This window comes from Halichoerus grypus, chromosome 4 (genome assembly GCF_964656455.1).
Source record: "Halichoerus grypus chromosome 4, mHalGry1.hap1.1, whole genome shotgun sequence".
Lineage (NCBI taxonomy): Eukaryota > Metazoa > Chordata > Mammalia > Carnivora > Phocidae > Halichoerus > Halichoerus grypus.
Window position 1 is genome coordinate 24,518,289 of NC_135715.1, and position 22,401 is coordinate 24,540,689.

Consider the following 22,401-nt stretch of genomic DNA (forward strand, 5'->3'; position numbering starts at 1 on the left):
AAGAAAGAAAGAAAGAAAGAAAGAAAGAAAGGGAGGGAGGAAGGAAAGAAGGGAGACATTATGTTAGGTAATTTTGAAGAAATGCTTACTATAATGAAAAACCAGAAAGTTGATCTTAGTTTGCTTGTTTTTTATTTTTTATCTTTACACCTTTTAAGAATCAATTACTTTCATTGTAATTTTTATAGTAATAGTTATTTTTAAATTTATATGTATAAGTAATGAAAATCTCAGATATGCTGCTTAGGTAGGGTTATCAAGGGACATCTTATCTGGTGTGTAGTAATGATATAGCCTTGTCTTTGTGGCTAAACAGTGGATATTTAGCTGCAATTCAGAAAATTAGCTTTAAGTTAAATATATTTGAATCATGCTTCCTTCTTTCTCTTTCTAAATGTATTGCTTATATATTTTTTTTTTTTTTTTTAAAGATTTTATTTATTTATTTGAGAGAGAGAGAATGAGAGAGAGCACATGAGAGGGGGGAGGGTCAGAGGGAGAAGCAGACTCCCCGCCGAGCAGGGAGCCCGATGCGGGACTCGATCCAGGGACTCCAGGATCATGACCTGAGCCGAAGGCAGTCGCTTAACCAACTGAGCCACCCAGGCGCCCATTGCTTATATTTTAAATCCCTGTTTTCTCCAGCTTATAATCTAAACATACTGCAGAGTGCCTATTTTGTTTAAATTTGTAAAACCAATTAAGAAACAGTTCTCATCATTTTAGATTTGCTCTCTAGCCTCAAAAAATGTAATCTAGAGATTGTGTTTGATTGCTGAAAGGCTGTTACAGAAAAATTACTCAATTATTAATTCCTGCAGTGTATATTTTTGTCCTCCCAAAGCTGTTCATTTTGAAGAAAATATGTGGGGAAAAGGGAAAAAAAACCCCACAAATTAATAAAGCTTTCACAATTGTTTACTGGTTATCAACAATGAAACCTGACAACTTAAAATTAAAATTGATATCAGTCAGAATTGATGTCAATCATAAATTGATATAGGATCGAATCTCATTGTGATGTTATAATATACTATCTTCCCCAAAGTATTTTTTCTTTATATTATTGAATGAAAAAAATAGGCACAACTTTTTTATAATGCTGGTCAAAAGTAATGACTATTATAATATGGATATATAAAATTCATATAACATATTACAAATAATAAAGTTAATTCATATATATATTATTCTCTTGTACCATCTGTCCCAGTGAAAGCTCTGAATAAGAAGCATAATGGTTAACTTTCCTTAATCTATTCTATCTACAACCCCAATTGGCAAGTGACTGCAGTTTCAGGAATTGTATCCAGTTTTAGGGTGGGTCTGATTGGGTTGAGCCAGAGGCTAGAAAACATTTTCTGTAAACGGACAATTAGGAAATATTTTAAACTTCGCTAGCCAGGTGATAAAATGAAGGATATTACATAAGTATTTATATAACAAGGGAAAAAACAAATATCCACATATTTTATATTGTCAAAATTGAAAACTTTACTTATGAACACTAAAATTTGAATTTCTTGTACTTTTCATGTGTCAAAAATATTTTTCTTTTGATTTTTTTTTTTTGACACATTTTAAAATGCAAAAATAATTTGATTCCTAGGGAGTACAAAAGCAGGCTGTGGACCAGCTTTGGCCTAGGGATGGAGTTAAAGGAAATTTAACCTCTCCCCACCCCCTTGCTTACTGGTTTTTGAGTGGCTCAGAATCCAGGCTTAACTATTTTAAATTCCATTCAAATATATAGACTTCCTGTTCACTTTCCATTTTAATCACAGTAGTCTCTCCTCTTTTTTTCATTATTTGGGTATTTTGTCCACTTTAAATTACCAAGGCCAGAATATTAATTCTCATTACATGCATAAAGATTAAATTTTCTGTTATGAACACATGATACTCTATGGTTTATCTTAGTAACACTACATGTGAATCTTCTGCTTGCTCTTTTCACTCTAGACCAACCTATAATTTCCCCCTCCTTTGATATCTCTCTCAAAGGACTTCCTTTACTTGTTTCACATACTATTTATTTATCTTTACACCTATTTGAAAAAAGAAAATCCCTCCCTTTAAAGTAGAACTTGTTGGGGTGCCTGGGTGGCTCAGTCGTCAAGCATCTGCCTTTGGCTCAGGTCATGATCCCAGGGTCCTGGGGTCGAGCCCCCCATCAGGCTCCCTGCTCAGCGGGAAGCCTGCTTCTCCTTCTCCCACTCCCCCGGCTTGTGTTCCCTCTCTCGCTATTTCTCTCTCTGTCAAATGAATAAATAAAATATTAAAAAATAAATAAAATAAAGTAGAACTTGTCATTATATGAGGCAAATTAAAGGGTAAGATTATATGGCCACAGAACACTGAGTAAATGATGAAATGACTTCATGTTGAAATTACAGAAATTACAGCCATCGCTTCCTCTCTCAGCTCCTGCCTGCTAGAACACCAACTATAAGTACACATAATGGCGAAATGGAATTAAGACTTGAATGCAGAGGAGTAGCAGGTGAGTCAAGGGGATCTGATTACAAAAAGAAATCAGATAACAGATTTTTTTATATACTAATTTGCTGAAGATTGCTTCATAAGGTAATTGTTTTAGAAGAGCTATTTTTATCAGTAAGTTTTAAAAGGTGCTCTTATAGGTGTCTATATATAAAAAAGGCTGATTGTTCATAATTTTTTCTGGGTTCATTATCAAAATTGCTACCTTTGTTTTACACCCAAGGTGGATGTTAAATACAGAAACTCAGCTTAATAGCCAGTCATGATTAGAACCATGAAAAGGGATGTACCACAGGAATAGAACTGAAAAAACCTTGACCATCAGAGCAGTCTCATTCAGAGATGAACCTGAAAGCCCTCAAATAAGGTAACTTGGGTTGGAAATTGGACTCAAAGTTGAACGTGCTATGTGACCTTGGGAAAGTTAGCAGCCTTTCATAGGACTTGATTTATACATCTCTGAAGTAATGGACTTGTTTAGAGAATAATTGAGATAATTTATGTGTATACAGTTCATTGTATACTTAGAGATGTCCTAACTACTGAGTGCTTACAGTTTCTGAATTTTAGAAGGAACAAAACCGTATCAAGAAAAATAGGCACTCATAATAACAAATCCATTTTCTTTAAGAACCATGGTTGGGATTTAGCAGGTTTAAGCATATGTAAAAGTCCCTCCCCCTTAATAACATGAGAGTTTTACAAAATGATTACAAATAAAGCCACCTATTTTTATTTAAATTGAGATTAACTCTGATTTTAAATCTCAACAAATGTCTAATACAAGAAGAAATCCAGATGAGGAAAATGATTATAAACTAACTTCTGTGTGTGTGTGGTTTTTTTGGTTTTTTAGTTTTTTTTTTTTTTAGATTTGAAAGCAATAGTTATTTCTACTTGATTAAAATGTGCCATAGGCAGGGACAAAATGTCCACTAATTAAGGAAATCAAATGATCTTCATTTGAAAATTAGTTTCTAATCAATTATGCAATTATCAAATTGTTATGGTCAAAATACTTTTGTTCACTCAATGAATGGGTCTCTATGACACCCTGTTGTACAATGATTCTTCTTACATGTATGGCAGATTTTCTTAATAATGTCCTGTTACTGTCATCTGCACTTCTCAATTGTCATCATCACCATGAGAAATTGACCTGCTTCTTAGGTTATTCCTCAATATCCACTTCTATAATTTAAGGTTCATTAAGTTCATAATACAGCCTTTTATAATCTCACCTACAGAAAGTCCTATTTTTAAGTACAAGGTATTTTGACAAAGTATTTTGACAAATTTACTCTTTTGGAGAAAAAAATTAGATAGACAACTTTTACCAAGAGAAATCAGTGTAATGCTTTTTTGTACAATTCATCACTACATTTGGAACATGTTTAGAAAATATAAAGACCAAAGTTCAACATTTTGTTTATATTGCAAACCTAATTTAATAGAAAAAACACGTGTAAAATGTAAGGATGAATGATATTTTATCATTTGTATGTTTTTGTCTGTGTTTATGTGAAAGCAACTTGTGAAAATGTAATTTTACAAAGTCCAAAGTAGCCACTGTAGCTTTCTCAACATTAAGTAAGAATGTTCAATAAGGCAAGGCCAATTCTAGGAAACCTTGATAGTTGTGGTTCCTAGTGTGAGCATCTGCAAATGTTAACTCTGTTCCTGAAGGTAGATTAATGTCTGCAGCAGAGTGCGTGCTACTGTTGGATTGAATGACTTTGGCAGTTAGGTGTGTTATCTCTGATTTTGATGGTTTGTTCCAAAATACATTAATTGTTAGGAAGATGCTGTTAAAAATAAATTTTAACATTCTATCTGCAAAAGCTAATAAAAATGGAGAAAGTTCTATATGTTAAGATGAAAGAGACGTTTGATGTTGATCTTTGGAAAGACAATAAGTAGGTAAATTTACATTTCACTTGAAAGAATTTTCTATAATGATTCCAAGATCTTTTCATGGTATTGAAGCATATAAACTCAAAGTTTTCTTGAAATACATACCCAGATTACCCAGCAAAAAAGACAATGTACAACAAAATTACTAATATTTAATAATAGATTTTTTTATCCTGCATATTTATGGTTAAAAACTATTTGAAATTATCCTGCTATTCTTAGGTCATATTTGGCACTGGTTTTAAATTGTGGTATAAGAGGTTCTGGGTCACTAGAGCAGGAAAAGCCACTTTAGGAGAAAAGAAAAAATTGATTGAAGGGGCAGGGGTAATGGAGGTATGTCTTCAGAAAATCCTGACATTAATAGGACTGGGTTATGTACTTATAAATATAGCATTCAGTAAGAGAAGCTTAGTGTTAGCTCAAAGTAGTTAGAAATATTAGAAATATTGGCAGGACAATTGTGTAAAAAAGACAGATTACCTTTTAAAGAAGACCTAGAGTAACTAAATAAAAGTTTGTGTAAATTGGGACAAAACGCTAAGCATAATGAGAAGAAAATGAACAAGAAGGTTATCCTTATTTCAAAGGTATAAAAGTCTCTCTAGTAATTAATTCTGTGTTATACCAAGAGTAGAAAATTTAGCTGTTTAAAGTAGGATATTAGCTGATGCTTATGACCCATGTGCCCTTGAAGAAGTAGGTTAACCTTATTGCCTTCAGCTTCCTCTCAAGTCAGATGTGGGTTATATGAGATTATATAAACCTATAGCCTAGAACAGCATGTACTCAATGAATTAAAACCATTATTCTTATTGGAGAATGGGATAGTTTATTTATTCAAATATTCTGGCTAATTGGGAAATATAACATATGCTATGCACAGGATTCATTTTTAATACAATACAGATTTGAATGAGAAGTCACAAAATAAATTAGAAGAGAAACACACTTAAAAATTCAGTGTTTCAATTCAAAATAACCATTATTAATATAAATTACCCTTTTACTCTAAAGATTTAGATGTCTCATTTAATCATCTTTATGCTTTATTTGAGATTTAATAGTCTTTGTCCATATTTAATAAATTGTTAAATTCTTCCATGACATAATCTCTCTCTGAAAACATGTCAATTTAATCAATATATGCCCTGAACTTTTTGTACATGTTATTTTACGATCTAGTTAATAAGTAGGATGTACATATGCATTCTCTATTTCCTATATTTATTAGAATTCCTACTGGAATCTTAGCTGCTTATAGTCAGGCACTGGGTCTACATATTTTTTGTACTTTCAATGGCATGACACATTTTTGAAATATAAATGTTTAATAAATAATTGACAACCATTATTGTTTGAAATATACATACACACATTCATATATATGTGTGTGTGCATGTATATACACAAATATTTTCAAATTGTGATCAAATGAGGGTTAATGTAAATCTTGCCTTTCCATGCCATTTTTTTAATTGGTAGCAGACTAACTTTCCCAACTGCCATTAAAAAGTATAAAATTGTTAGGGATGTTACTGGGAAGTAACACAGAGAGAGAATCAAGCAGTTAGGGATCTGCAGCTTGTCCTAAATTTGTTAAATATTGGATATGGATGCCAGCAGGAGAGGCTGATGGGATCTTTACTACAAACCTCTGGAAGGGCATTTTTAAAGAATATGAAATTTCTATGTATTAATTTTGTATCTTGTGACTTTACTGAAGTCATTTATCAGTTCTAGTAGTTTTTTGAGGGAGTCCTTAGGGTTTTCTATATATAGTATTATGTCATTTGCAAATAGTGAGTTTTTCTTCTTCCTCATCAATTTGGATACATTTTATTTCTTTTTCCTCTCTGATTGCTGCAGTTAGGACTTTTTAGTACTATGTTGAATAAAAGTGCTGAGAGTAGACATCATTGTCTTGTTCCTGACTTTAGAGGAAAAGCTCTCAGTTTTTCACCATTGAATATGATGTGAGTTTTTCATATATGGCCTTTATTATATTGAGGTATATTCCCTCTAAACCTACTTTGTTGAGAGTTTTTATCATGGATGGATGTTATACTTTGTCAAATGCATTTTCTGGATCTATTGAGATCATCATATGGTTTTTACCCTTTCTCTTATTAATGTGATGTATCATGTTGATTGATTTGCAAATCTTGAACCACATTTGCTTCCCTGTAATAAATACCACTTCATGGTGGTGGATGATTTTTTTAATGTATTGTTGAATTTGGTTTACTAATATTTTGTTGAGGATTTTTGCATCTATGCTCATCAGAGATATTGGCCCTATGTACCCCTATGTTTTTGAAACATTATTTATAATACCCCAAATATGGAAGCAACCCAAGTGTCTATCAATAGATGAATGGATAAAAAAGATGTGGTATATAGATATCTATAAGGAATATTACTCAGCTTTGAAAAATAATGAGATCTTGCTGTTTGCAACAACATGGATGTACCTAGAGGGTGTAATGCTAAGTGAAATAAGTCAGAAAAAGACAAATATCATATGATTTCACTCAAATGTGTAGTTTAAGAAAATAAACAAACACACAAAGAAAAAAAATGCAGACTCTTACATACAGTGAAGAAACTGCTGGCTGTCAGAGAGAGCTGGGTAAGAAGTTGGGTGAAACAGATAAAGAAGATTGAAAGATACAAACTTTCAGTTACAAAATAAATAAATCATGATTGTAAAACAAGATTGTAACAATGTTGTTTGGTGGCAGATGGTGACTACATTTATCATGGTAAGCACTAAGTAATGTATAGAATTGTTGAATCATTATGTTGTACACCTGAAACTAATGTAATACTGTATGTTTATTATACTTCAGGGTATGAGAATTTATTCTGAGCCAAGAAAGAGTGCAACAGAAAGGCAAGAACAAAATGATACCCAGGAAGAAGGGGAAAAGTATTGATAGTTATCATTAAAAAAAGAGAATAAAATATCATGGCAGGGAAACCAACCAAAGTGAATGATCCAAAAACTGAGTATAAGAGCAGGAAACAGATACATATAGCCCTTTAATCAAAATTTATTTTCTGATTTCAGTAAAGGAAATGATAGCAAAGGAAAATATGGGTCTTGCCTAAGTACTCAAGAAGAGAAATCAGCTGAAGAGATAAAAACCCAGTGCTCTGAATACATAGATAGCATATCACAATTAGATAGCCAAAGGCCTTATAAATAGATCATCTTATCAGGAGTTATAGAGTTAATATCTCAGTGATTTTTTTTATACCAAAATGATTCTGTTTCCTAATGTTGCCAAAATCAGAATTTGAAATTTGTCATTATACCCTGAAAAACTTCTTAATTATATTCCTTTCTAATGAAATTATGCTGCGTGTGTCTTTAAAAAAGTCAAAAAAAACACCTTAATTATGAAATTGGCTGATAGGCCTGTCTTTATGCTCTGCTTAGCGAGATGCTCTTAGAATAAAGATTTTTTTTTTCATTTACTTTTTATTAGTTTAATATAGAAATAATACATGCCGTTTGATATATCTTCAGTTATAATTCAAACTTCTCATATCTCCAGGTGGCCTACTTAGGAAATCTGCTGCATTTTTAATTACTATAACAGCATTACTTATCATTCAAATATGTATTTTTTCACTTTTACACAGATGAAAATAAAATTCTTCCCTTTAAATGATGGCATTTGGTTGGGGTTTATCATTTTTTTTTTTTTTCTTAAGATCAATCGAACACTTGGATTTGTTTGTTCTTTGTTCTTTGATATCTTCTCTTCTTTATCTCCTCAATAAAGAATGGTAGGAGTTTCTGTAATATTAATAGGGCTTAACTGGGCATGGCTATAATTTATATTTTTTCTTTTCGTGTATCTAATCAGTGGGCTAAATATTATTGGCTTTAATCATGAATTCAGAGTTGGTTATTTTTTTTTCTCTCTGGTTTAAAGCATTTATTTTGAAATGGGCTTTTTTTCAATGGCCTTTTTTATTTAACCATTAAAGTCCTTAGACTGGGATTGTTTATTAAATTTTTTTCTTTATTTTTGTCCCAATATTGTATTGAATAACAATTATTATCCTAGATGGTTAAGAACCCAGTAGATAAATTTTCAGGTAAATTTTTTAATGAAAAACTAGCAAACTCATATACTTGGCTTAATCAAGACATTTCTCTAAAATAAGTGCTTATAGTTATAGTTAATTATAAAGATAGTTAACTAGCAAACCCATCACTAACTGTCTATGAGGATTACTTTGTTGTCAATTTTCTGGAAAACTTGAACTCAACCAAGTTTGATTTAAATCATGACAAATCCAGAATATTTAGATATCACTTGCCATAATAGATCACATTAAACCAGTGATTTCTGGACAGCAAATCACTTGTAAATCATTTGAGTGGACTTCTTAATATATCAGTATATATAGTCTATCCACAGCTTCTAATAAAAGTGTAACAGCTGATCTAGATTTATTTTGCTAGAAGAATGAGAATTTTTCTAAGCTTAATCAGTGAATGTAATTAGTTGGTAGTCCGACTATTTGATTACCATTTTTTCAGTGTTATCCACATTTATCTATTTCTAAAAGGACTGAAAAATATTCATTTAAGTTAGTGCTATTAGCATGCTCCTTCTTTTATAATTCAGTTCTAAAAGTCGGCCAGAAATTTCACACTTGAGTAGATGTATCATTTTCTTCTGTATTTTATTTAATCAATACTTTTGAGGGTCTACTGTGCCCTAGAAACTGTTATAAGAATTAAGGCCCATACAAATAAGATGTTTTTAAATGGTTCCATCACTGCCCTAAAAGAATTCACAGCCTAGTATAGCACTCTTCAAACTTGGTATTGACATTATCAGAACACTGATGCCTGGGTTCCATTACCAGTGCCCAGGATTCTGATATAATTGAAATGGATATGGTCTAGAAAAGCTTTTTAAAATCTCCAGATGATTCTAATGTGCAGGTAAGATTGAGAACCACTGATAATGAAAGCTATGTAACCAATACGGATCTCTAATGGAAGTAATTTTACAAGTGAAGAACTTGACTGTTCCTCCTAGGAGTATTGAAAAGGACTTCACCAAAAAGGTTGAATTGAATCTTGGCAGAGAAGCAGTCACCATTTACAGAAGAATACTGAAAGGCTAGTCCATGAGAGGAAGTAGTAAGGGTATTAAAGAGTATGCTGCGCCAAGTGTGCTTGAACAGACTGTGTATACATGAGCAGAGGGAAAATATGAAGCTGGAAAATGAGGTTGAAACCAGATAATGGAGTTATATCAGAGTACCCTGTAAGCAAAAGGCATGCCATATTTTTACATTTTCTTTTTATAGTTTGTCATATTAAAAGTAGCTTATCGTATTTATATATTTTCTTTTAAAAATGGAAAGTGTGACAGCAGGTGTAATGGGAAGAGACTGGGATAAAAATAATGATCTTACCTAAAGGAGGTGTTAATTGCCTGAATATGGTCAGTAAGAGAAATGTTTCCGGAAACATAACATTCATTGGTTTAGTAACAAAACATTCATGAAGAATGTTGTTCGCTGAGTAATGTGGTGATGCCTGGGGATAAACCAGTGAATAAAACTAGTATTTACTAATAAGGAACTTACTGTGTACTGGTATAGATTCCTTTAGTGATGCATGAAGAATTCTGTATGAGTTCTTAAGAGGTGCATGACTTTTTTTAAACTCTCTAAAATGATTCAGAGCTACTGGTTGAAGTAAAGGGCAGTGGAAATATAATAGCCAATATTTATTCAGTATTTGTTTACATTCTTAACCTCTTAACATGTTATGCTGACCATTTTGTTTGTTCTCAGATCTATCCCTTGCCCTTTCTTGCTCTACTCTGTATTAAGAAGAAAATTATTTTAATCAGGCTCTTTTGCCAACTGGTTTCTAGTTAGATTCGGGCAAGGGAGGCTTGGGAGGGAGATTAAAGGGCTAGAAGTAGAGCAAAGTTAGTGCCTCTCTCCTCTTTTCTCTTGCTGGTCTGTCATGGTTTCTGTCTAGGGCAGGGCCAACATCAGATTTCCAGGTTTCTGTCTGGGAGCTCCTCCCTTTGTGTTCTCAACTCCTGATAGGCAATTCCAGATCCTGAGGGAATACAGCTGTTCTTTGTCCTTTAGCCCTAGGAGAGAGATTTTCTTCTCTCTGTTAATCTCTGCATTATCTTACCATCTTGTTTATCCCTTTAGCTCTTATAACACTTTTGTAATCAGTGCTCCATCTTAAATTCCTCTGTTCTACTTGGGTTATTTTTTATTTTCTTTCTAGAACTTCAATCGATACACATGTGTTAAGGGATTTGATTCTCAAAACAACCTTAAAATGTAGGTGCTATTTTATTCCCACTAATAGATGAGGTAAATGAAGTATAGAATGGTTAAGTAACTTGCCCAAGGTCACACCACTAGTAACAGGGCTAATAATAGAACCCAGATTGTCTGGTTCCAAATTCTGTGATTTTCACTATTACTCTAAGAGCTTCTAAACTTTGTTTACTGAGATCCACATAAAGTAATAGATTTTATGTCACACACCAGAACCACTGAATCCACCCCCATAAAAATACTTTTGAAATACAAGTTTTACTAAAGAATATATTTTCTTATGTGTAAGTCATTCTAAGTAATACTAGATACTGTAAAAACAACTAGATTCTATAACCCAAGAAAGGCGTGTTTTGTTTTGTTCACTTTCATTTTTTTGCTCCGAGTGGCCAGTTAGGAACCTAATGATGAAGAAAAGCAGGCAGGGACAAGGGGCCTCCACCCTAAGAGGAAACCACCCTTAAGAGGCTTTTACACCACCCTGGAAGGAGCCTTCCTTTCCCACGTGATAGATAGATGACAACCTGATTGGATAAGAGGCTCATGGAGGGTTAATAGAGAAAAACAGCCCACCAACAAGCCCATAAAGACCCCTAGACTTAGAAACTCCAGTGCCCTCCCTCTTCGGGAGCTTTGTACTATCCCTCAATAAACTTTACTATCACTCTATAAACTTTGCCTTGCTGCCCTCCAATCTTCCTCTAATCTACCACTTCATTCTTCAAGGTGGCATGACCAGGAACCATGGGCACTAAAGGAGAAGAAATCCTGCAACAACTAGTAATTGAACATTTCATATGACCTCTGGGTTCTTCTCTCGAACCTTCTAGTCAACCCAGGATCAAACAAAGACTACAGTGTAAGGGCCTACACAGTTTCTTAAACTTTAGCTTATAGAAACAAACATTTCTGCTCACACTCCAGTGGCTGGAAGTAGTTGTCATCCCACCTAAATGCAAAGGGATTTGGATTTATAGTCTATCTTGTGTGCCCAGGGTGAAAATGAAAGAGATTTGGGGAGCTTATATATTGTCTCTGATAAAGGGGGCCCTGTTGAGAACCTGTGTGGATTAAAGAGTGCCACAAGTTCGTTGCCACTCCTCTAATGAAGAAATGGAGTATATTTTCCCCTGTTTTTGCATCTAGACTGGCCTTACTGTTTGCTTTGTCTAATAGAGAATGGGAGAAGTGATTCTTTGCTGTAAAGTCTTTTAAGAGACTGTCAGGATGTCTTGCTTATTCTTCTGGAGGGAGAGGCCACATAGAGAACCCAGGGAAAATGAAATACCACAAGGAAGCAGAGAACATGTGAAGCCCCAGCCTACAGTCCCCAAGACCCCAGACATATGAGAAGCCACCTGAATACAAGTGAGTTGATGACTCTAATTGACACCCTCTAGAACAGAGGAACTACCTGTTCAACCCACAGAATGATAATAATAAATTGTTATTAAGCCACAAGATTTAGAGATAGTTTTCTGTGAAACAACAGAAAACTGAAACATCATCAAAAATGGATTTCACTTTTTCTCGCACACATAGAAAACACTCACAGCCTCCCCAAGGGTTAAAAAAAAAAAAAAAATCCATCAAACTGCCTTTTGCTAAAGGTCTATGATTCCCAGATAAGACAGAATACTCTCCATCTTGTCTATATGTGGCTATTTGTAATTCACCATTGTTCTCCAAGGCCCTGGATAGGCCATGAGTTTAGTGATTGTATGTGCTATATTATTTTCTATTCTATTCTATCATAGTCTATTAAATTTTATTTTATTAAAACTATGGGTCACATGACCCACTAAATTGATTTCTTGACCTGCTAATATTAGATCATAAAGCACAGCTTGAAAAACACTGCATAACACTACACTGCCTCTCATAAAACTGATTAGTTAAGTTTTGTATGTGTCTGGAAAGGACAAGTAAAGAGCAAGCTTACAGAATGATTTTAAGTAGGGGAATGACATGAACAGATTTTCATTTCAGAATAATCACTTCAGCAGCCATATGGAACATTGATTGGAAAGAAGCAGGACTGGTAGAAGTTTTCTCAGGAAAGGAGCAACAAAGGTACTTAGGTGATAATTTCATGAGACTGAGGGAAAAGGCATATATGTGGATGATTTCATAATTTTGATGTCTGGGGCGCCTGGGTGGCTCAGTCATTAAGCGTCTGCCTTCGGCTCAGGTCATGATCCCAGGGTCCTGGGATTGAGCCCCGCATCGGGCTCCCTGCTCAGCGGGGAGCCTGCTTCTCCCTCTCCCACTCCCCTGCTTGTGCTCCCTCTCTCGCTGTGTCTCTCTCTGTCAAATAAATAAATAAATAAATAAATAAATAAAATCTTTAAAAAAAAATGTTTTTAATGTCCTTTTTTGGATGTATGCTATTTACCGGGGAGAGGAAGACAAGTGTATGTCTACTCTTATCAAAGGAAATGAAGTGATTCCTAAGAAATACAGCACATTCTATTTAGATGTGTTTTATGAGAGGATATGGGCTATTATAAATTTCAGAAGCACCTCTATAGGCAATGGAGACCTATAAAGATAATTGATAAAGGAATGATGGTGACAAATATGAAATAAAAATAAGCAAAAATGGTAAACTCAAGTATATTTTGAGGTTGTAAGTGAAGCATCAAACAAATGTGGTGTGTGTATAAAATCTGTGTATGCCAATATAGTAGCCTTTCAAAACAAACAAAAAAAACTAAACTAAACTAAACATCAAAACCTTCAGGGAATTTTTTTTTTTTTTTTTTCTGAGCAATCCTTTTAGGAGAAAGAAAAAAAAATGAAACAAATACCTTGGGTTCTGGGGGATTTGAATAGAGTTGGTACAGTCTCCTTTATTTCCACCAAATACTCTTCTATTCAGTGAGAATTAGTTTTCCTAATGGTGACTTGGGGAAAAAAACACATGGTCACTAAAGGACTATGAGATATTCCATTCACATTATAACTTTTTTTTTTTTAAAGATTTTATTCATTTATTTGACAGAGAGAGCACATGAGAGGGGGGAGGGTCAGAGGGAGAAGCAGACTCCCTGCTGAGCAGGGAGCCCGATGCGGGACTCGATCCCGGGACTCCAGGATCATGACCTGAGCCGAAGGCAGTCGCTTAACCAACTGAGCCACCCAGGCGCCCACACATTATAACTTTTTAAAGAAAGTATGACACACATTATATTTTCATAAATATTTTTAACAAGGATTCATTTCCTTAAATCACCTTTAATCAAATAATCATGCCATTGGAATTTCATTTAATCAAGATTCTATAGCAGCATTGTGAGAAGAGAAGGATTTTATGAAGGGAAATGGCCTGGACAATATTAATACTTTTTAAAAGAATGCATCATTTAAGGTAATATAAAAATGGTATGATTAATCCATTCAAATGCTCTGCACACTACACTGAGCTATACACCAGGATTTTCTGCATAAGATAGTCAACATTATTACACCCCCCTTGTTATTGCTATCATGATGATTTATGTACTGGAAACTGCAAGGCTTAGCTTGCTATTTTTGCTTTTCAAAAAAGCGGTCTGCTATGAATCATTTAAAATACTTGGAAATGTATTTTATAATAAATGGTTGCCTTTTTTTTTTCTTGTATATTGAAGAGGAAAGATGATAGAAATTTAAACTTTATACTAAGTTTTCAAAAATGTTGAGTCGAATGACATTTCAGGTGAGTTGATGGGAATTGGGAGTAGACTACATTTCTTTTAGCTATCTACTTGATGTATGTGGAGATTTTTTTTTTGTTACGATTCCTCAAACTGACTTCTCTTTTCAGTTTGATCCCTTTTTCTTATTAAGCTCTTCATATTTTTTTTTAAGATTTTATTTATTTATTTGAGAGAGAGAATGAGAAAGAGAGCATGAGAGGGGGAGGGTCAGAGGGAGAAGCAGACTCCCCGCTGAGCAGGGAGCCCAATGCGGGACTCAGTCCTGGGACTCCAGGATCATGACCTGAGCCGAAGGCAGTCGCTTAACCAACTGTAAGCTCCTCATATTTACATGAGTTCTACATAACACTTATTTTTTAAATATTATTGTCATTAAGTGATTTAATTTATATTCATATAAAATATCAAAAGCAATGCATACTTAATTTACTTAATTTTGAATAGTTTGATTTTATTCTTTTGCAAATTTCTTGACAGATGTGATCTGGGATACTTGCTGGTCCTGAACTCAGTCTGATACTATGAGTGAAGGTTTAGTAACAATTTCTTCTACATAGACCAAAAAACTCCCCAAAAAACCAAACACCCAAAAAAAACCTTTCTAAATTATCTCAAAATAGACATCTGTTGTGATTTATAAGGAAATTCAGCTAAAGGCCTATTTTTTTTTTTTTTTAAGATTTATTTATCTGAGAGAGAGAAAGTGGGGTGGGGTGGGGGGGCAGAGGGAGAGGGAGAATCTTAAGCAGGCTCCACGGCCCAGAGCAGAGCCCAGTATCATGACCCTGAGATCCTGACCTGAGCTGAAACCAAGGCTCAACTGACTGAGCTACCCAGGTGCCCCAAGGCCTGTTTCTTAATTTGGATACTATATGGAGAACAGAGATTATAGAAGTCCTACTCATCATTATTATGCATCAGAAAATTTTGTGGAGGTGTTTGATTTGAAAATGAAGTGTACAATCCAAAATGCTGTCTTTTACTAAACAAATTGGATATGAAAGAATAGAACCACAAAGACTTACAGAATCTAGAGATGTTAGTATTAATTTGGGTTGGAACTAAAAAGGACTCAAAATGATGAAAGATAGAAAAACTTATACCAAGTCTGATTAAAACTTCTGTGCCATTAGATTTATAACTAATGTTCTGAGGATGATATATATAGTATATATTAAGAAGGATCAAACCAGTTAACATTTACTGAGCACTGACTGTATTCCTACTAGTGTTGTAAGTGCTTTTGATGTATTCAACTATTTAATCTTCACAAATACTACCTGAGATAAAGGCTATTATATTACCTATTTCACAAATGAAGGACCTGAGAAGTTATGCAGCAATCCCAGATATGACAAGGAAAGAAGCAGGACTAGGATACAAATCCAGGTATTTTGGCCCATCCAAAATGCCTCTTATTAGTCAATATGCAGTTGGTATACAGTAGAAGTATAATAAGTCCCATGGCTCTACTACTGAAATAGAAGCATAGCCTGATATTTTCTTTAATGATTTATAATCTAAGAAAGAATTAACAAATATAGAAACAAAATCATCGTGTGTGTGAAGTGTGTGTGTATTTCAAAAGAAAAATAGAACTAGATTCCTCAGTGCAAAAGCTGTAAGAAATTCCAAGGAAGGAATAAAGCAGTGGTCATCAAGCTGGGTTGTGTAAATACAAAAATGCATGACATTTTTCCTATGTGCGGAGAGAATCAATGTCCAGAACTCACTTCCAAATCTATTCCTTCCTAAAGGCATCTGTATGAAATTAAGCCTGATGTTGAAGAGGCATGTTGATCTTTTTTTCAGGCTCCTCCGTACAATGCAGTCTCCCAATTAGCATGCTATAAAACTTCCCCAACACCAAAGAAAAGGGCAATTTGGACTATTGGCATCTGCATTAAGAAAGTGAATGACGCTAATAACTGGGTCATAAATCCTTTCAAAAATCAGATCGTTTCAAATTTTTTGATTCAAAAACATTGAAGGGGGACCTAATGGTAATAACAGATTAAGAAAAATTTTTGAAAATACTATTCACTTCATGATCTTTGGCATTAAAATTGGAAGAAGTTCCAAGAACTTAATGATTCCAATAAAAATAAAACATTTTCCTTTCCTATATATTTCTTTATAGAATAAAAAGCATTTTTAGGTTTTACTTCACTAAAAATAAAAAATAAATTACATTTTGATAATTTTATAAAATTAAATTTTATAGGTTCTAACATGTACTAGTCGTATGGATACCTAAAATAATTGGGGAAAAGTCTCCTCTAGCTTACTTAATTAGGCAATTTTTTTTAAAGAATTTATTTATTTATTTGAGAGAGACAGATAGCAACAGAGATAGCGAGAGACAGCAGGAGCAGGAAGGAGAGGGAGAAGCAGGCTCCGGCTGAGCAGGGAGCCCAATGTGGGGCTCGGTGCCAGGACCCTGGAATCATGACCTGAGCCAAAAGCAGGCGCCCCTAATTAGGCACTTCTAATAAAGTCTTATTATTATATTTGATAATTATTCATCAAAATCTTGTAATGTTTTATAAATGGTTTTGATCAGTGCTGCACTGATAACAATTAACACTTGGGGTCATGAAGTCTAAATAAGTAAAAAATAACCTCAATATATACACATATTTTACTGCAGATACAAATATTTTTACCTCAGTGAGGCAGGTGTCTCACTAGAAAACATTCCAATGCCCACTCTCGCCATTGTCTCCAGGCTGATAACCAGAGTCTGGTCTCAGAAGAGTCAGGGAAATACAGTTCCTGCTCTGTGAGGAAATAATATACACTAAAGAAATTACAGGAATTGGCAAATGATGACCTTAAAAAACAAGAGAATATCTTTGTGAAGGTCACTGGTGCCCATATTCTCTTGTTTGGAGTTAACAGTGAGAGATGCTGCCATGCAACTGGGCTTCCTACTATCTGTAGGAATCATAGTATGTGTAGGGAACAAAGGGTAACATTTAACTCACAGGGGTAAACTGGATGTGATTAAGGAAATGGAAAGCAATGTGAAACTGGCAATTGGGGTTCTTTGGTAAAGTAGACTATAGAGGTCAGACTCTTTGGGGGTTTGGGGGTTTTTTGTTTTGTTTTGTTTTCTTGAAGCCAGAATTTGGTAGAAAGTGTAGGTCAGAAAAATACAGAGAATGGAACGTGAAGTGTAGGTGGGGAGTAATTAAAGAATAACCAGCAGAGTATGCCACTCAGCTTTTTAGTATCTAATCATGTCTTTTGGCTAGATGAAGAAACTCACACCTCAAACACAGGAGAAACAAATTCCTACCAGTCATTATTTTGCTGTGGCATGATCTCAATTACCTTACATAACACCTGGAAACTAACCTGTTATACCATCATGACTCTTCATAGAAGGTAGCACCACAAAGAGGGGAAGAATAAAGTGTTAAGTAACCTAAAATAGCAGCTATAGTCCCCACTGTGGTAACAAATTATACATCTATCTTGGATAATATTTGCTTTCCCCCCCCCATAACACATTCCCATGTTCCCTCATCTTATTCTAGCACCCAAGTTGGTCTTTTCCTATTTTTTGTATCACCTTGAGGTTATTTAAATTATGACTGTCAAAGTTCTTAGTGCTGAATATGGTTTACTGAGCGCCACTCCATGAATCCCTAAAGTTCCAGACTCGGTCCTTCTAATCTCCACTCTGCAGCAGCAATCCCCAGGGATTTCCTAACAGCTACAGAATCCGTGTCATATTAATAAGTTTATGGGAGGAATCAAAGGAAGGCGGCAGGGCTGCTCACTGAGAACTAGAAATAAATTCAACTGTAGGTGTTCTTATAGCTTGGCAATCCAGCGTAAAAATAGCAGTCATAACTTGGAAGGGAAAAGGTAAAGGGAAAAAAAAAAAAATCATACTGGAGTCATTGGGCAATATGTATTCTTTGCTTTGTTATCAAATCTTCTTTTCAAATCAAAACCTTTTCTTAGAACAGTTTGCTAAGGGTTGAATAAAAAATTAGCAGGATAGAATCTGTAGGGGCAAAAGAAAGGGAAGTGAGGAAGTGCTCAGAGGATGAAGATTTTTGAGGTAAAACACCATATATTCAACTGTTTATGAAAAGGACAGAAAAATAAGTCTAGGGCCGTAAACCTAGAAAAACTTTCTACGTCACTTGTTCCTTGCAAAAGTATAGAGACATCCATATCACATAAACATAAGCAGTCAAAAAGGGTTGCTGTCAAATTCTATACAAAGTCTTATAAGAGGAAAGAGAAGAAGAAATGGAATATCATCCCTACAGGCAATAAAATCACACCAAAAGTGTACAGAGGAGAAGAAAACTGTCACCTAATATTTCAAAATGAGCTAAAATAACTTTTAAAATAAAAAGAGATATGAAAGAACAGTGTAAGTATGTTTTGGAACACCTGAGAAGAAATAAATTAGAAGAAAATTAAATTTTGAATAAAAGAGATGAAGAATTCAATAAAAAATGATTTTTAAAAATCCCAACTGAAGAAAAAACTGGAAGGAACACAAATGTGTAACACAATGGGTATCACCTCAAGAAAAAAAGGAGCTGGGCAGGTGGAGAATTTTTTTTTAATCAAAAGGAAATAAAGATATATATATATATATTAAATTTCAGAGAAAGATGTGAAGACAGACAAAAATCTGACATAATCATTGGACTTCACAAAAAAGAAGAGTCAAAGTAATTGAGCAACACACGTTCTAAAAACTGTCCAATAACACTTTTGGAAAAGAAAAAAAATACATATTGTAAAGGTACATTGATTCCTGGGAAAATAAACCAGATAAACTAATATATTTATGTATAAATATTAAACAAATATATATTAAATATAAATATTAAACTAGTAATAAGTAAACTAGAATGACCAACATAAGAATATATTTTAGTAAAGTTATTAGATTTCAAAAAATATAAAATATCTTTTGGTCATTCAGGTGATACAACAAAGCCACTTAGAAAGAAAATCAAATTGCTTTAGCTATTTTGACAATAGCACTTTATGCCAGAAGATGAAGTATCATTTTTTTAAATGCTCAAGGAAAAAAATATGTAAACCAAAATGATCTTGAAATGTAAATGCAGCTTACTATTACAAATAGTCAGGAATTCAGGGAATGTTATTCATGAACCATTCTTGAGGAATTGACTCAAGAATGAGGTATGGGAACAAAAGTAATTAGAGAGACAGTAAATAAGAACTGGAGTGATAATTAGATACATATTTATCAGGAGAACTAAAAATAAATGATGGCTATAAAACAGAATGTATTGTATACAATGGACAAAAGACTTCCCAATGTAGATGCAGTATAAAAATAAAAAATGTGCAAGAAGTTAGGGAGAATATGTGAAATACATTTTAATAGAGAGGATATTGTTCCCAAGGGACAAAAATTTGTTCTTGGTGAACAAAAATATTTTAGATATTACAATATTGTTTGGCCCTGTAAAGGGCCACAATACATAAACAGTTATATATAGCATGTTGGTGGCAATAAAAGTTCATGGAGAGGGGTGGCAACTGGGAAAAGAGATGTCTAAAAATGCTCCTTCAGGAAGAGAAAATGCAAAATGTTTGAGATACACCACCTCACAGATATCAACTGAGAAGAAAGAACTATTCGTTCAAGTTAAGTGCTGGGAGAAAGCAAAGAAAGGGGAAAGGAGAACCTGACAATTGGACTGGATATTTGATGATATTAAGAAATTATCGTTAATTATTTTAGTGTGAAATAGTACTTTGGTTACATTTATTTAAAAAGAAGGTATCCTTATGCATATATCCCAGAAGGTTTTATGGATGAAATTAAATGATGTTTGGGATGGTTTTAATTTAAACATAATCCAGCACAGGGGAAGGGTTGTTACAGACATCAAATACTGTTGGCCATGATTTGGTAATTGCTGAAGTAGTTTGATGGATCCATGGGGGATTATTATGCTATCCTCTCTTACTTTGTATATGTTTGAAATGTTCTGTGAAAAATATTTAAAAGAAATATACTAAAATTTAAACACACATAAATACTTCAAAATACCAGAATAGGACCCACCAGGTAAGCATGTTTCTGAACACTGAAACAGCAATGTAAAGCCTGTTTATTATTTTATACTTCTACATATATAAATATGTGATACAAAAATAATTTTAATATTCGTATCAAGCCTTATTTTTAAAAATCTATTGCTTCAAAATGATTAATCAATAATGAAAATATAAGGAGGATCCATGATTCTTAAGTCATTGGCAAAACCCTTAGATATAACATCTGTTGTTCTTTTGTCCTGAGATAAATGATTTGTCATTAATAGTTAATACGTTGAAAAAACATTGTTTTCCAAAATTTATTAAGAGTGGAATTTTTTATTCAAGCAAAATCTTATATGGAAGTTCAAAATGAAAAGGATAAATAAGTGGCATTAATATGGATGGAATCATCATGGAGGACCAAGACCTGTTAGCACAACCAATCCTTTGACACCCATTATTAGAATCTCTAATAATGAGATTCAGTAAAGTCAATTTACACTCCTTAATCCCTATTATGCCTTCTAGGCTCTGAGTAAAAAGAGATTTTTATCTGTACATTTTGGGGTAATATATTGAAGGTTATGATAGACAATTCATTTTAAAAAACATTTTAGGTCGCACACAGAAGTAAATATAGCAAGTTGTTAAGAAGATAGGCTGAGAAGACAATTTGATTCCTAACTATAATTATGATCAGTGTGCCTCTTCAATTAATCAAGCCTTGATTTATGTTACGAAGTATAGCCTTTATATAGCCTGAAATTTTTCTTAAATTTATTCCTAGATACTTTAAGTTTTTTACAGTAACCATTATTACCGTATTACTTATTTTTAGGATATTGCAAAGTATCTTTCATGAATTTTATCATTTAATTGCTAAAATATCTCCCTGTACTCCTATTATTTCCAGTTTACTGCTAATGTACCCAAGGCAGATTAAGGCAAAGTAACTTTCCCAAAGATAACCTGTTATTAAGTGATGGAATCTGATTTTGAGCCTATATTAACCTGACTTCAAACACATGCTCTTCTTAATGGCTGTATTTAACTTTTGAAATCTGTTCCCTCAACTGAAAAAGCATAGCATCAATGTTATTGAAAGGTATAAATGAGTTTATGTACTTATAGTAAGTTGTTGACCCAAATTAATAACAATATAGAAATTGTCTCCATCCGTTTCTGTTGGCTATGGCATGTTCAGTTTTAGTAGATACTGTGAAACAGTTCTTTAAAGTGTTGTATACTTTACATCCCCACCCACATTGTAATAGGGTTCCCGTTTCTCTGTATTTTCACCAACTCTTAATATATTGTGTTTTCTTTTTCAGTCTTCCCATGGTTGTATAGTGGTGTACCCACATGGTTTTAGTCTGCATTTGCCTGGTAAGTAATGACATTACTTTTGCTTTCTTTTTGCTTTTTATTGTCCACTTGAATATCTCTTTTTGCGAAAGTCCTATTCATGTGTTTGCCCATTTTTACAAAATTGGGCTGTTTCTTTATTCTTATTGATTTGTAGGAATTCTTTATATTCTGGATGCAAGATTCTTATCAGATATGTATGAACAGAATATATATGTGAAGGCAGAATCTACACGAATTCCCCTCACTCCTACCAAATTTTAACGTGAAATGAACAAGAAAAAAACAGTTATTGTGTTACTTTTTATTGTGTTTATTTTGTTTTAACAGCATAAAGCCTGAAACTGATTAATATACTTTGGAGAGAGAATATTTTGGGGCAGATATTCCAAGTTGATTTTCCACACCATTGCTCCCACAGTTCTGTTTCCCAGATCACTGTACTTACATTCTCTGTGCTTATTTTGTTCATCTGCATTCTATATTGATACCCTTGGTGGGGGTTTACTGCATCCAA

The 22,401-nt window shown here is 33.7% G+C and overlaps 1 pseudogene; it reads left to right on the forward strand.

Annotated features, from left to right (window-relative positions):
* Positions 1–2,469: 2,469 nt before the first annotated feature.
* Positions 2,470–22,401, forward strand: part of LOC118537219 (large ribosomal subunit protein P1-like) — a 59,063-nt pseudogene continuing 39,131 nt past the window's right edge.